This window comes from Camellia sinensis, chromosome 9 (assembly GCF_055761805.1).
Source record: "Camellia sinensis isolate YWXY chromosome 9, ASM5576180v1, whole genome shotgun sequence".
NCBI lineage: Eukaryota > Viridiplantae > Streptophyta > Magnoliopsida > Ericales > Theaceae > Camellia > Camellia sinensis.
The window spans coordinates 115924034-115937780 of record NC_138969.1 but is presented as its reverse complement, the minus strand read 5'-3'; the positions used below and the strand labels follow the sequence as shown (position 1 = coordinate 115937780).

At 41.2% G+C, this 13747-nt stretch overlaps 1 long non-coding RNA gene across 1 annotated transcript; it reads left to right on the top strand.

The window, feature by feature from the left end:
* Positions 1–11222: 11222 nt before the first annotated feature.
* On the top strand, positions 11223–12571 carry LOC114288102 (uncharacterized). Its single transcript, XR_003638112.2, has 2 exons — positions 11223–11626; positions 12264–12571. It is a non-coding gene; the product is annotated as an uncharacterized LOC114288102 (long non-coding RNA).
* The last annotated feature ends 1176 nt before the right edge of the window (positions 12572–13747 follow it).

The following is a 13747-nucleotide window of genomic DNA, read 5'->3' as shown; positions in this document are numbered from 1 at the left end:
ATCACATTCCGCGGGCATTCAAAAGGCACCCATTTGGTTCGGGCATGTTTGTGCTCACAGCACTTTCAGTCTGCATGCCCACAGCATCCTCTGTTCTTGTGCCCGCAGCACTTTCGATCCCTTCATGGATCTTGGCTCTTCCGGTTCTCTCAGAACCCTATTGTTCCACCTGCGTCAGTGCAGTTTGTTGTTCAACCTTCACAATGCTTCCGTCCTGAGCGAAATTCTTCGTACCGGCGCTCTCCGGCAATATAACTTGACTTCCGGTCCTTCCTGCCACAGCTGATACTCTCGCCCTTGCTGGGCCCTGTTCTGGTTGGGATTCTCCCACTACATCTGGTTGATCATTGAGCCATCCAGTGGCCTCTGCCGATTCCTCATAGTCGAACCAATTGATTGCCGCATCCCCTGATTCTTGGTCATTAAAAAATTACAGGTTGGCAAAGTCCTCCTCTACAACTGTCAGATCATCTGCCCCTTGCCCAAATCCATCCCCCCGGATCACACACAGCTCTCATGTCTCTGGCAATTCTATACCCAGCCCAATCTGGCCTGTTGACAAGATGTACTCACTTGGATCGTAGGCTCCCCCAGCAAAACTCTGTTCCATCCCAGACTCAACAATCTCATTCTTTCCCGAAGTCTGCCCTGCCCCATCTTCGATGGTCACCACCGTCGGCTCTGGTTGGGTTGTGGAGATGTCCAACATGCACAAGAAGTCAGTGCAGTCGGGGAGGAACACCTCCGGCTTGGGTAGATGGGTAGGAGTAATATAGATGCTTGGATCGTAAGACACGACCCCAGTATGGATAAGATTGACTCTTTTGGGAGGTGGAGTTTGGTTGTGTGTAGGGAGGGGGTTGGTTGTGACGTTGGATTTTTCTGGCGGCAAAATCACATTTTTGTCAACGAGGTCTTGAATCTCGTGGCGCAGCCTGAAACATTGGTCGGTATCATGGCCGTGCTGCTGGTGATATGCACAGTACTTGGCTGGGTTGTGAGAGGGAGGGAGTGGATTCGGCAATGGCCTCGGCTCTAGGGGTTTTAGATGCCCCTTTCTGATCAAGACACCCAGAGCCTTAGACAAAGGCATGTATAGTGGGGTGAAGGTTCTTTAGCCTCTGGGCGGGTACTTAGAGGTTTGAGTATTGCTTCCGGATGCGCCGGAGAAGGGTGTGGCTGCCATGGGCCTTGGAAGGGGAGGGGGAATGGTGGTGACCATGCTGACCTCCGAAGCTCTTGCGTTTGCAGCGCCACTCGGGCCTGCATTGTTGTTACGGTTGAAAGTCCTCCTCGGTTGCTCCCTATCCTGGTCTATCAGACCTTGCTTCGTTGCGTCTTCGATTTGTACCCCCATCTCATGTAAATCTGAGAAGGTGGGAAAGGGGAGTACAATCATTCTCTACATCAACTTTGGTTGGAGATTGCGTACAATCATCCGGATTTGGTCCTTATCAGTGGGCCTCAAAGTCATCATTGACGCCTTTGCCCTCCACCGGGTTATAAAATCTGAGAAAGTTTTCTTGGGCTCCTGCCTTGTCGTTTCGAGATCACGAGTTGTAATCTCAATCTGAGTGTTGTACGAATATTGTGCGACAAAGGCCTCAGCCATTTCATCCCAGCTCCTCTTCACCTCATCCTCTAACTTCGCGTACCAGATGGCGGCCACACCCGACAGGGTTCGGCCGACCAGCGAAAGCTTTTGTGGTCGAGTTAGGCCCATTGGCCGCAGGATGTCTGAGAATAGCCGAAGATGGACCATGGGGTCTCCAGATCCGTCGAAACGGTCAATTTGCGGCATCTTGAACCTATCGGGCAATGTCACGGCCACATCGGTATATCCGTCCTTGATATCCGGAATAGCCTTTACCCCTTGCGATTTCTTGAAGAGCTTCTCAAGCTTGCTCAGTTTCAGAGCTGTGTCATCGATTTCGAACTCGAAAGGAGAGTCCGGGTGGTTGGGTGTATGGGTCTTGGACAGTTAAGGCGGAAGCGGGGGCGGAGCTAGCCCCATTGGAAGGTTCGTGTCCTCTTGTATGTTCTGGGTATTTGGCACGGTGTTCTGGGTGTTTGGCAGAGCGTTCTGAACAGTGGGTGCCTGCTCGGGTAAGGGAACCCCTGGCGGAGGAGGAACTTGGTGTGAAACAGATGCCGCATTCTGCTGTTGCAGTCTAGTGATTAATTCTGCCTGTTGGGCCATGATCTTGGCCTGTTGTTTGGCAAACTCATCCCGGCGAATGGCGTCCTGTTGCATGGCTCTCATGGTTTCTTGCATCTGACGCATCATTTCTTCGACTCCTGTCAGTGTTGCCATACTGCATTGGCAAGTCTATTTCTATAGCAGTAATTGGGATCCCAATCTGACTGTCCATTGACGGGGTAGTCCTCTGCTCAGATACACTGCGCTTCCTCGGTCTCTGCCTGATAACCGGGGGTAGAGAATGGAACACTGGCTGTCCGTCGACCAGATCCTCAGATCAATTGAGCCGACGACCTCTTGTCCAAAGTGCTTGGGGGGTATCTGCTGGGTTGGAAGCAATTGTGCTAGAACTGCCCTAGCAAAAGATAAATAAAGCGAAAAGGAAATAAATAAACAGATAAACGGACAGCATAACAGCTTAAAATAAATGCATGACACACAGCCTGGCATAACAACACACGGTTGACAAGCTGAATACACACTGTCCTCCAACACTGATTATTATCCCTGAATCACTGTCCCCAAAACTGAATCTGATACCCGCAGATAACTGATTCTCAAATACTGACTGATGCCCGTAGGCCTGATACCCACAATACTGAACTGACGCCCGCAGGCCTGATGCCCAAACCCTGCAAACTGATACATGCATTCGTATGGAGACGCACCCCAAAGCACATAACAAGTAAGTGGGAGCCAAAACACCCCTATGTTGGGGTAGGGTTTCTCTGTCCTATTTTGTCAGGAGCTAGGGTTTCACTACGCACGCAGCGGTTTCAAACAACCTATAAACGGGTAAGTAACCTGTCCTAGTTTGGAATGGTCACTACGAATCCGAATATGCACTAGGTCGAATGGTCAAAAAGGGTGCCCCGGTAAAACCGGGGTTTGTGTTCCCATACTGGCAGAGCCAACAACTGTTCAGCCAAATGATCATGCCTTGACAAGACAAGCCTCTGGCAAACCATTCAGGAATAGTAGATGGCAAACACGGTGTCCTAGGCGCACCAATGCAAATGCAATGCAAAGAAACACACAAGTGTAGTCAAAAACAGATATCATGAGCTCGAGTCAAGTTCTCTAAATCCCCAGCAGAGTCGCCAGAAACTGTAGACGTCCCCGAACGCCCCGGGAGAGGAACGAGGTCCCCCGTTCCGTTCGATATTGGGCTCACTACAACTCAGGACCCTCAAATTGTCACGGTTCTAAGTCTGAACCAAAGAGTCCAAATCCGGCAAATCGTTTTGAGAAAACAGATTTTGAAAGAAGTGCCAAACATGGACTGCTTTGCCAGATACGGAGTCGCCACCTAAATATTTTATTTTGGGGAAATTTAGGAAACCCTGACTCGTTTGCCTAAGGCCACGTGTCCGTCATCACCAAAGTTGCCTTGGCTTGGGAACTTGGGTATGATTGGGATAGGTCACTTCGTGAGCACCCCCGCTCGCCCGATCAAAGATCGGCCTCTACTAACCATGATATCAAATTTTGAAAACATTGTGTGTTCTTATTCCGGTTATTAGCCTAGATTACTATGTGATGCGCACAGCATACAAGTATAGACTGGGTCGCCTGAATTGGAACGAAACATTTCATGTTTGTTTTTGAAAGATGGTTTGCTACTCGCAAGTAGGCTTAAAGATGCAGATTTTGCCACCCTCAGGTGGGCTTAGGAAAAGATGGTTTTGCCACTATCTAGTGGGCTTAAAACTCACAGTCAATGATTTGTTCCAATCCAGATAACCCAACCTTCACCCACAGGCATTCAGGCAGATATATCACATAAGCAATTAGCCTCATGGTAAGCATGTTATTCATGGCAGCCACTCACACGCATGCAAGGATGCTCAAGCATAAAACTCACCGAGTACTCCAAGCCAAAAAAGAAGCTAATTAGAAATCTATGCATGATCCTAATTATACAGAAATGCCTAATGCAGCACATGCAAAATGCAACTATAGCAGGCTCGGCTATTCTAAACATGGCATATGAGATGCAACAGCTAACAAGTACTCAACTTGGAATTGAAATACGAATGCAGTTAGTATGATGCGCCGAGCCCGGTGCGTACAAGACTGATGAATGAATGCAAACATGCTATCATACTGTATGCTAATTGAAACATGCCCTAATCTAACCATCATAAGCAAGTAAATAAAAGGGAAGAAAGACGTGGGGTTGGAAGACATACATCACACTCACCCACACTTATTACAGTTATGCCCTCGCGCAGAGGGTCCGAATAAATAGTACAGTCCAAATAATACAGTCCGAATAATAAACAAATTCCTAATTAATTTACAAATTAACTAAGAAAGCTATAAACTGGCATGCAAGCCAGGGACTGCCTTGACTCTGATGAACGATGCATGTCTGGGCTGCCTTGCGCGGAAATCCACTAGAATGCCCCAATTAGCCTCTGTTTTACAATTATTCTTGGAAAGCGCGCCAAGCTCTGAAAGGTTGCTAATTCTTGATTTGCTGCAACAGAGAGCAGAAAAGGGGCAGAGTAATGTATTTTCACAAATGTATGCATGCCTCGATCCTCGTGCCACCAATCACGCATCTCGATGCATGATGGCCGAGAGCTCGAATTGTGCAACTCAATATGGAATGAATGCACATGAAAGCTCAACTAAAACCTAACTCCATCATGGATGATCCGGAGTGTCGGTGACCGGGGAATAGAGACACGTTCCGTCACTCGGAGTACGAAACGTACCTCGTTTCCCGTGCTCGGGCTAACCCCTATCCCAAACACGATGCAATATGCATGATATGCATGAAATGCAACTAAGATACAACCTAGCATACACAATGCTATGAAATGGCATGCACGATGCATGAAGTAACATGGCATACACAATGCGCTAACATGCGGCCTAACATACACAATGCTATGGAATAAAATGGCATACACAATGCATGAATGGACTTACACTAACACAAGTGGACCTCAGCCACACTCGCATAAGAGGCCATTAGATGAAAATGAGACAACTCGAGATGCGTGCACGCATGCACGCAAACCGAGGACCGACCCTAAGGCACAAAATGCCACTCTAACGAGACATGGCAAGGCATGAAATGTGATATGCAAACATGGAAATTTCAGTAGCAAAACATGACCCAAAACAGCCCCGAATCATAGGAATATGGCACCCGATGCATGAAAATGGACCCGAAATGCAAGATTAAGCACATGGAATGACTTGTAGCTACATCAAGCATGCATTATTTGTTCATGACATGTGAAGACAGATTCAAGGAAGCCCCAAAACAAGCATGTTTTCAGTTCTAAGTGAGGCCAAAAAGCAAACACAAATAGGGAAAAACTAGCATGCAAAAATGGCCCTAAATGTGAGATAATGAAGCAACTCACAGCTGCTGACCCCAAACAGATTAGGGCCCTTCAACAATGTTGGAGAGGGGCCAAAAATATGATATTTTACAGTATACAACAAACCACAAAAACCAGCACAGGTATGGCTAAGCTCACATGCAAGAAATGGGCCAAAAGAGGGTCAAAGAAGCAAGTAGTGGTTTCTGGCCTTAAACACAAAGGGGCCCTTCAACAATGTTGAAGAGAGGCCAAAAATAATGCACTTTACAGTTGGTGGCCGGACCCAAAACAGTATGCAAATATGTTCAAAATGCTATGCAAAATGAGGCCAAAAAGAGAGATATAACACAAAGTATATAAAATATGCCTCAAACCATGAAAGATCCTTAATGAAACATGAATAATGGGTCAAAATAAGGCTGTTTGTAGTTCGGAGAAGAGCCCAAAAACAGAAGCTCAAGAGGCTAATAACTCATGCAAAAATGGAGCCAAAATAGAGATATAAAGGCAAGTGATAAATGGAGGCCTCAGACAGCAATGAGCCCTTCAACAATGTTGAAGAAGGGCTCAAAATAAGCAACTTTTCAGTTCATGACAGAGCTCAAAACAGTTTATACACAGGCCAAAAATATTACACAAGAAAATGGCATATAAGAGGGATAATGAAGTAAGTGCACCAAGGAGGCCTCAAACAGTGAGAGGCCCTTAATGAAACATGAAAAATGGCTCAAAATAAGCTTAACTTCAGTTAGGGTCGGAGCCCAAAATAGAAAGCAAGAATGACTTATGTATTGAACAAAATATGGACCAAAAGGGGGGAAATGGAGCTTACCCTTGAAGACTTGACTTTGGTACCCTTTTGGCTTGAGTTGCAGCACTCTTAGGCCTTGAAGAATAACCTCCAACTGCTGGAATGAAGGATGGAAGGGTGGTGCTAGATGGTGTAGTGTAAAATGGTGTAAGATTTGAAGGATTGGAGCTTAGAAGTATGGAAAAAGAGAGAGACAAGGCAAGGGTTTGAGGCCAAATGTTCCAACCCTAATAACAGGACTGGAGCCTCTGTTATAAAGGCAAAAAAGGGGGGGAAAAGGGGGGAAAAATAGAGGGAAAACATGCCAAGTTTCCCTCCAAAAAGCAGCCCCCCGGATATAGAATCTGGGGGGAAAATGAATGCACTGCTGCACTGTAGATGATATAAGGATCATAGCCGACTGCTTATCTAGGTTGCAGGTGGCCGGCCGGCTACTTCCCATGGCCGGCCAGCCAAGGGTCAAAAGGTTCAAGTGTGATTAATGGCCGGCCACCACAGAAAGAGGGCCTCTGATGTGTGCACAACACAACCCTGTGGTTGAACACTGGAAAAAGTGAACCAGGGGAGAGAACAACCCCCTTTTCAAAGGGGTTCAAAAGGGTCAACAACAATTACTGGCCGGCCACCAATTATTGGTGGCCTCCCAGGTGTGTACATCACAAATATGTGGTTTTGGGTGCAAGAAAATGGTCCAAGGGTGTTCAACATTGGCTCTGAAGTGAGGAAAAACGGGCGACGGAGGGCGATGAAGGGATAAAGTTGGCTGACAGAACAATTACTGGCCTCCCACCCTTCTACGGCCTTCTTACCAATGAAACAGAGGTCCCCGCCAAAAATGAACCAAAACCAATGCAGAGTGAAGGTTCGAGGGCCGAAACACGTAGTTCGGGGCCCCGAAAACGGGCTGTTAGGCACCGGGAGTGGTGTTCGACCACGAAGTCGGTCTCTCGGACCACAGTGTCCCTTAAAAGGGAGCAAATAAGAAGCATGCCAAAAATCGAAGTAAACGGAGGTGGTTAAGCGGTCCCGAACCGAGGCACACGGCCAACGGCTCCGGAAAATCGGAAACCGGACTCCAAACGGGCAAAATGGCCTACGACCACAAAACGTAGCCTACGGCCACTGAGAGATGATCTACGAGACCTCTCCCTCCCTTCGCGAAGAGAAAACAGAGAAAACCGAGCCTAGTTCGCAAACCGAGGCATAGCATGAAAGAGTTCGGAAGTCCGGAGGCAAGGCTCGCAGCCGAGACTCTGAAACTTCTGAATGAGCACAATATGCAATATCACCAAGCGCTCAACCGGTGACGTCTGAGTCTCAAGGTCGGTCAAAAATGGGGTGTCTACAACAGGCATGTTGTGTTTGAGCTTTGTTCTTGAAACTTCTTTGAAATTGTGTTTAATTGAACTACCTTTGGGCTTTGATTTTATAAATTGATCTTTGAAGCATGTAATATTATGGGTTTTGAAGTGTTTTCCAGAAAATTAGCCCTAAAAGATCGAATTTGGTGCATCAAAGTTGAGTTTTGAGCTTGAGGTTCAAATCTGAAAATTTCAAATTTTGGACTCACACTCGAGCGGGAAACTCCACGCTCGAGTGTACACACTAAATTCATGCAGTCCGCTCGAGCGGAGAAAGTGACGCTCGAGCGAAAAATGCGTGCATCCAGTACTTTGCATGTGTTTTCCAGTCCGCTCGAGTGGGGGAATGCACGCTCGAGCGAGGACTTGTGTCTTACGCTCGAGCGGGGGTCGAGCGCCCATCGAGCATAAATTTCGTGCATCTAGTACTTTTTCCATGTTTTGCAGTCCGCTCAAGCGGGGAAAGTGACGCTCAAGCAGGGAACCTTTGTCTGCATATCCGCTCGAGCGGAGAAAGCCACGCTCGAGCATGGACCCTGTTTTCTAAAAATTTTGTAAAGTGTTTAAAAGTGCATCTTTGCATCCTCATTCCATCCTAGGCATTCCCAGGCCTAGTTTAAGGCATCTTAATGAGGATATTGATGTAGAACCACACCGAGGCAAATTAGGGATTAAGTTATTATTTCTCAACTGTGTAGCTTAGTGTGTGTTCATTCTGTAACTGTGTAGGGTTGGCATCCGAGGACGTTCTAGCTGCTTATAGCCCAGTGCTCTGTGAGTAACAATGTTGTAAAGATACGTTCAATTGAAATTACTTTCTGAACGAATGACTGAACTGCTTTATGAAATATTACTGTTTACTGAATGAATGTTTGTCCTATTTGTGAACTGTATTCGTGGCATCCATAGCAATTTACTGATATTGTACTGTACTGCTACTGTCACAGAGATCTCTGTCGGTTCCCATGTTGGAACCACTACTGTTTACTGATATGGTGGCCATCAACTAACTGTTCGGTCTGTTAAGACCTACTGTATTGTTTTGCTATTAGATGTACCACTTATGACCGCTATGATCAAATAACTGATATATGTTCAAATGACTGTTTTCAATACTGAAAGAACATTTATTCTTAACCTCTTTACGCTTATGTTATTCACTGGGCTTTAGCTCACTGTTCATATATATATGTAGGTGTACAGGCACCAGACCGTTGCTAGGAACGTCATGCCAAGCTCTTGTTTTGTCAAGCCAACCATTGTGCCTTACTGAGAGGTTCCGAGTCCTTCAAGCCAGGGCTTTTGAGGTGTTTTAGATTCCCCCTTTTTGTATCTGTTTTGTAATACTGTATAGACTGAATGATATTTGTACTGCACTGTTATGGTGGGGATTTGGTCCCTAACCTGAATGCCTGTAAATGATGCATGTATATACTATTTTGTTCTGAATGTGAGCACATTATGAAAAGTCTTTTTACATACAGACTGTCACGGCTCAATGGACATCTTTTAATTACTGTTTTGGCTTCCGCCAGCCCCTGTACTCTGTATTACTATTTTACTGATAAGCAAGCCTTCGGTAATCTCGAATTACTGGCCGGTTACGGTGCTAAACCCATAGGGGCGGGTTTGGGTCGTGACAGCCAACCCACATACATCCCTCACCTATAGCCAACAATTTCGTTATCGTTCATTCGCAAAACACCCTACCATATCCAGTGGCATCATAAAGAACTCCATCTCAACGTAAACGGACACTACTCAACCATATACACAACAATATTCGAACACCACATCCGCAAATAACACCCAACAACATCCACAATATGTTTACATTACAAAATCTAATGAAATTAACTTACATATCAAACCAAACTCATAATTTGACGCATATAGTCTCCCACTAACACCCAACCACAATAGCATTATAGCTTCTCCAACCAATCATAAAAAAATTATCTTATATTATCAACATAACATTGGGGTAGCTAGCTTCCCTAACGAAGCAGCGATACAAACTACTCCACAACTATCTAAAATAACATCAAGCCAAACCCATAGTTGAACCCTTAGCCTCCCATTAACACCCAATAACATTAGCATTCCAAGTTCTCCAACCAAGCTTAACAAAAACAACATAAATTTACAACATAAATCATCAGTACAAAATAACAACTGCACAAAATAACATCAACCAACTCCGACAATCCCCAATTATTAAATGCCACAACCACCTACTAACATCAAACCCTACCCACAATTTGAAGCATACAGCCACTCACTAACACCCAACAACACTAACATTACAAGTGCCCAAACCAATCACAAAAAAATTAGCTTAAACCATGCATCTATTACACTCAATACCTGTACAACATAACATTTACAAACGCTGATAATCCCCAAACCCAAAATGTCCATAACCCCAACTAAAACCCCATATTATGCAACACTTCAACAAAAAAACCATTTCTAGCATCAACCTTGATGTCGTATTATTTCACACACACAAAGTAACATTAGAGACACCCATACCTATTGCCATCACACAATGACACGATCAACAACGTCGCCGAAGGATTGATGTGAAATTGCCGACGTTACGTCCTCACCATCAATCACAACCTAAGATGTCTCAATGCCCACGTTGACTCGACTCTATAAATTTGCTACAAGGCGGTTTTCATTTTTGAAGGGTTTTGAAGGGGTTGTGTAATGTTGTTTAGGGAATAAAGATTTCTAGGTTTAACGTTGCCAAATCCAACGTTGATCGAGATCAAATAAAATAAGGATCAACATTGCAACAATTAGAAGGAAACTCAGAAGTTTCCATTCTCGAGCTTCCGTTTTGCTCACAATGTAGGGAAAGGAAAAAAAATTGTTATAGTATGCTTTTGGACGTTTTTGTAACTACAACATCATCTAAAAACCCAATTTAGCCCTTGAAATTGCCAACACACGCACTAAGTTCATGGGCTTGTGTATAAGTAACATTGACATGGGATCTTTCAGTCTACGAAATAAATGTAGGACTATATGGTTCAAACTATCTAAATTTAGGATTTATTGGTGTTTTTCCCTTTTTAATTAGTAGTATGATTTTCTTAGCCTCACTAAAATTAATAATTCATGGATTCTGTTGAATGGTTAAAAAGAAAAATTAGCCAGACACCCTTGGCTTGTTTGGACTTTTTATCAAAAAATCTGAAGAAAAAAAAAATCCAATTTTAAACTAGTGCCAAATAGAGAGTCAGGTCTAATTGAAACGAAACTTTCTAATTTTTTTTTTTTTTTTTTTTTTTTGGAGGGGGTGTTATACTTTGCAATTAGCATTTATTGTTTACCGTTTAGCAGTAGGATTTTTTTTTGATAGTCGATCCATAAATCTAATTGTAAATTTTATTTGGTCAAATATTCAGTGTTTAAATATTGTCTATAAAGATAAATTTAAATAAAATGACCAAAATATATATATATATATATATGCTATATACACAAACCAAACCCTAGCACCTCACAACCTGCCTCTCTCATATGGTCTCTCTCTCTCTCTCTCTCTCTCCCGCCCATAATTTTCTTCTCTCATCCTCCTCCCTCTCTCTTCATCTTTTCGTCGATGCAGCAATGTCGTGGTGCCACTGGCTCTACCGTCGATCACTACCAATCTACTGCTGTCACCGTCATCTGAGCGATCTACTCTCTCTCTCTCTCTCTCTCTCTCCGATGGTGCCACCGCTACACAAATCTGATGTCACTGACAATGAAATCAACCGCAAGGTTTTCGTCGATGACATGGATGAAATCAACCGCTACACAAATCTGTTGAGAAGTCGTCCATCGTCCATCACTTCAACAACAACAACAACAACAACAAAATCACTATATGAAGGTTCCTAAGATCGAACATAAGGTAAAACTTCCATTATAATCTTAATTTTCAAATGATTTCATTTTTAAAATGTTTATGAATTTATATATATGTATATTCATATAGGTAGGTACATGATTGGTAATTTTCATTACACGTATAGAATCCAAATTGAATTTTTAATTTTAATTTTTTTTTTTAAATTATGATCATGTAAATAAATGGATAGATAGGTATGAGGTCTAGATTTTTCTCGTGTGAAGTTGCTTATTGTTCATTTAAATAATTATTATTGATTATACTAAAGTTGCATAGAATACAAAATCATGATAAAGCTTTTGTGTGTGTGTGTGTGTGTGTGTGTGTGTGTGTGTGTGTGTATTATCAGTAACAAAATATGATATAGCTTTCGCATTGTGGATTATATAAGTATTATGTGCATTGATCAAATGTTTTTTTAAGAAAACTCATTTGTGACATTGTTGTTTTTATGAATGATTTAACGTTAATACAGATGTTAGATGCAACAGATGATGAGGTCTACAAATTGTTTTCAAATTGCTCATATTTTTTTTCCTAATTTCTGATTGATTGCTCTTTTTTTCTGATTTCTGATCAAAGAGTTTTGTTCTTCTCTATATGTACTTGATGGATTACAAGTTGTGTTTGTTGTATGTAGATTTATTGGCTAGAGATTGGTCATCAACAACTTGCATCTGATGTCGACGACGACACGTGAGGGGATGGCCGGAGCTGGAAAGAGAAACGCGGTGGTGGAACCACCATGTCATCATTAAATTCTTAGATCTGATTCACAGTTGCATATATATATATATATATATATGTGTGTGTGTGTGTGTGTGTGTGTATAAATAGATATGTATTTGCTTCATTGGGTTTGTTTTATAGATCTATGTAAATCAAAACAAAAGACAAATTTGTGTAGATTTATTTTATATATATATATATATATATATTGGTAACAAAGAATTTCAATAGATAAGAGATCTGGGAAAAAAATTGAATAAATAGTCAAAAAAAAAAAATTAAACAGATAAAAAAATTTGGATAGATAGATTTAAATAGATAAGTGAAAAAATTGAACAAATAATAAAATTTGGATATATATTTGAACAGATAAGGAAAAAAATGAGTAATTTCAACAAATAGATAATTTTAACAAATAATTTCAACATGTAGATAATTTTAATAGATAATTTCAACAGATAGATTACAAAAAATTCAATAGACATATATAAATTTAAACAAATACCCAAAAAATTAAACATATATATATATATATATAAATTAAAAATAAAATCTCCTTCAAAATCAATAAAATAATTTCTCACCAAATTATTTTACAAATGATGGATCTTTCGCCAATAAAAAATATTCACTCATTGTAATACCTTATATCCTCTTTAAATTAGACTTTTCAATAATTTTCTCATTTTTTTCTCTCTTTTTTAACCACATGCTTAAAAAAATAAAAATAATAAAAACTTGATCACAAAAAACCAGAAAAGAACTTATTCCAAACGATAATTAGTCAAATCCAAAGTCCAAACTTTATTTGTTGTTTAAATGTTTTGAAGCCAAATGAGTGGTTGGTAGGATGCAATTGGATAAGACTAGAACTAAACAATTTCATAAAAAGGTGGAATTTGTTGAAAAACTTTGAAAAAAGCTCGACAAATCTATTTGTATAAATAATAATAGCATAAATTACAAACATATCCTCTCTGAAGTTTACTTAAATTATAAATTATTTTTTATAATTTTAAAAATTATATTATGTCTTTAAAGTTTTTAATTTCATTACAAATAAGTTTTTTTATTAATAAATCATCAAATTAATTAACAGTTTTTAATAATGTTAAAATTTTATTTTAATTAATAATTCAGATAATTTTATTATTGTATAGGTGAACAGTTAAAAATTTTATTTTTTCAATTAATTCTGTTAAATAAAAAATTCTGATAAGGAGATATTTGTAATTTTCAAACCACAGGAAATAATTCATATTTTAAGCAAATCTTAAAGGGTGTGTTTGTAATTTACTCATAATAATAATAATAATAATAATAATAATAATAATAATAATAATGACTAATCAAATCCGAACATGTGCCCAATGTGTTGTTAGGGCACTGCTAGAT